The following is a 3352-nucleotide window of genomic DNA, read 5'->3' as shown; positions in this document are numbered from 1 at the left end:
CCTCCAGACGATTAGCCATGCAGTGACAGCGCATCGGACCATTTTCCAAAGAGGATAAAAAGTAGCCATTGACAACGGTGATGTCCTTACATAAAGCCAGCCATGGAAAGGAGTAAGATTGATTGGATGAAGACAGCAGGAAAGCAGAGGTTCAGAGGAACGAATGCATCCTATACGCTTATTTGAAATTCTCACCAATGATATACATAAGTATTTCTATCTTTATTTTCTGTTTATTTATTATTATTATTCGAAAACTCCATAACTATTTGATATTCGCCTGACTGAGATTTACAAGGTGACAATAGCTTGCTTCATACCAACAATCTCCGTGGGATCGACCCTTACTCACGTAAGGTTTATTACTTGGACGACCCAGTGCACATGCTGGTTAGTTGTATCGAAGTTGTGAATGAAAAATGATTTATTAAGACGTGCGTACAGAGTTTCTGGCGCCGTTTCCTGAGATCACAATTTCGTGCACCAAGTTTTTGGCACCTTCTCGGGGATTGTTCGAGTTTGAACAACTGACTGTTTATCTTGTTGCTCAGATTAGGTAATTTTCTTTTTGTTTTATTTTCAAAAATTTTTTCAAAAACCTTTCAAAAATTTCTCATATGTTTTCGAAAAAATAAATAAATAAATCTTTTCAAAAATATATTTTTCTTCAGAATTTTTAAGAATGAATTCTAGAGTTTCATGAAGCATGTTGAAGCCTGGCTGGCTGTAAAGCCATGTCTAATTCTTTTGGATAGGGGCTTCCAACCATCAGCATAGAGACAAGTTAATTGGAATGTCATCCGTGGCATGTCTGAGTTACATACTAAAGCTTGGCTGGCTATTAAGCCATGCCTAACCCTCGGATTGGAGCTTTAGACTAAGAATACAAGATTCCTGGAATTAATATTAAAAATTTTGGAATCCTTATTTTTCTTTTTCTAAATAATTTTCGAAAAATATAAAAAAAATAAAAAAAAATCATAAAAATCAAAAATATTTCATGTTTCTTGTTTGAGTCTTGAGTCAAGTTGAAAGTTGGTGTCAATTGCATATTCATCTTGCATTTTTCGAAAAATTCATGCATTCATAGTGTTCTTCATGATCTTCAAGTTGTTCTTGGTAAGTCTTCTTGTTTGATCTTGATGTTTTCATGTTTTGTGTCTTTTCTTGTTTTTCATATGCATTCTTGCATTCATAGTGTCTATACATGAAAAATTTTTAAGTTTGGTGTCTTGCAAGTTTTCTTTGCATTAAAAATTTTTCAAAAATAAGTTCTTGATGTTCATCTTGACATTCAAAGTGTTCTTGGTGTTCATCTTGACATTCATAGCATTCTTGCATGCATTCATTGTTTTGATCCAAAATTTTCATGCATTGAGTCTTTTTCATGTTTTTCCCTCTCATCATTAAAAATTCAAAAATAAAAAAAATATCTTTCCCTTTTTCACTCATAAATTTCGAAAATTTGAGTTGACTTTTTCAAAACTTTTTAAAATCTAGTTGTTTTTATGAGTCAAATCAATTTTTCAATTTAAAAATCTTATCTTTTTCAAAATCTTTTTCAAAAATCAAATCTTTTTCATTTTTCTTATTTATTTTCGAAAATTTAAAAAAATATTTTTCAAAAATATTTTTCTTATCTTTATCTCCTAATTTTCGAAAATAACATCATCAATTAAGGCTTTGATTCAAAAATTTCAAGTTTGTTACTTGCTTGTTAAGAAAGATTCAAACTTTGAGTTCTAGAATCATATCTTGTGATTTCTTATGAATCAAGTCATTAATTGTGATTTTAAAAATCAAATCTTTTTCAAAACTAATTTCAATCATATCTTTTCAAAAATATCTCTTTATCTTATCTCTTTCAAAATTTGATTTTAAAATATCCTTTCTAACTTCTTATCTTCTTATCTTTTCAAAATTGATTTTCAAATTTGTTTCAACTAACTAACTAACTTTTTGTTTGTTTCTTATCTTTTTCAAAACTACATAACTAACTCCCTCTCTCTCTAATTTTCGAAAATATCTTCCCTCTTTTTAAAATTTCTTTTTAATTAACTAATTATTTTAATTTTTGATTTTAATTCTCGAAAATTACTAACTTTTTTCAAAAACTATTTTCGAAAATCACTAACTCTTTTTCAAAAATTATTTTCGAAAATTCTCTCTCTCTCTCTCTTATCTCCTTCTATTTATTTATTCATCTACTAACACTTCATCTCACCCAAATTCAAACCCCCTCTTCCATCTGTGTTCGAATTTTTTTCTTCTTCTTTTCTTCTACTCACACAGGGACCTCTATATTGTGGTAAAAAGGAACCCCATTATTATTATTTTTCTGTCCCTCTTTTTCATATGAGTAGGAGCAAGGACAAGAACATTCTTGTTGAAGCAGATCCAGAACCTGAAAGGACTCTGAAGAGGAAACTAAGAAAAGCTAAATTACAACAATCCAGCAAGCACCTTTCAGAAATTTTTCGAACAAGAAGAGGAGATGACAGCCGAAAATAATAATAATGCAAGGAGGATGCTTGGTGACTTTACTGCACCTAATTCCAATTTACATGGAAGAAGCATCTCCATTCCTGCCATTGGAGCAAACAATTTTGAGCTTAAACCTCAGTTTCTCTGATGCAGCAGAACTGCAAGTTTCATGGACTTCCATCTGAAGATCCTTTTCAGTTCTTAACTAAATTCTTGCAGATCTGTGATACTGTTAAGACTACTGGAGTAGATCCTAAAGTCTACAGGCTCATGTTTTTCCCTTTTGCTGTAAGAGACAGAGCTAGAGTATGGTTGGACTCTCAACCTAAGGATAGCCTGAACTCTTGGGATAAACTAGTCAAGGCTTTCTTAGCCAAGTTCTTTCCTCCTCAAAAGCTGAGTAAGCTTAGAGTGGATGTTCAGACCTTCAGACAGAAAGAAGGTGAATCCCTCTATGAAGCTTGGGAGAGATATAAAGGACTGACCAAAAAATGTCCTTCTGACATGCTTTCAGAATGGACCATCCTGGATATATTCTATGATGGTCTGTCTGAATTGGCTAAAATGTCATTGGATACTTCTGTAGGTGGATCCATTCACCTAAAGAAAACGCCTGCAGAAACTCAAGAACTCATTGACATGGTTGCTAATAACCAGTTCATGTACACTTCTGAGAGGAATCCTATGAGTAATGGGACGCCTATGAAGAAGGGAGTTCTTGAAATTGATACTCTGAATGCCATACTGGCTCAGAATAAAATATTGACTCAGCAATAGTAGAGGTGAATAGTAGAAGCTGTATCCAACAGTACTCAAGAGGCATCTTCTGAAGAAGAAGCTTATGATCCTGAAAATCCTGCAATAGTAG

At 32.6% G+C, this 3352-nt stretch overlaps 1 non-coding gene across 1 annotated transcript; it reads right to left on the bottom strand.

Annotated features, from left to right (window-relative positions):
• Positions 1-2886: 2886 nt before the first annotated feature.
• LOC148545443 (small nucleolar RNA R71) lies at positions 2887-2994 on the bottom strand. The gene has a single exon (XR_015901958.1). It is a non-coding gene; the product is annotated as a small nucleolar RNA R71 (small nucleolar RNA).
• Between the last annotated feature and the right edge of the window lie 358 nt (positions 2995-3352).

Source organism: Arachis ipaensis, chromosome B9 (assembly GCF_059453495.1).
Source record: "Arachis ipaensis isolate K30076 ecotype BB chromosome B9, ASM5945349v1, whole genome shotgun sequence".
Lineage (NCBI taxonomy): Eukaryota > Viridiplantae > Streptophyta > Magnoliopsida > Fabales > Fabaceae > Arachis > Arachis ipaensis.
The sequence above is the reverse complement of the archived record's forward strand: the minus strand, read 5'-3'. Positions and strand labels throughout refer to the sequence as shown.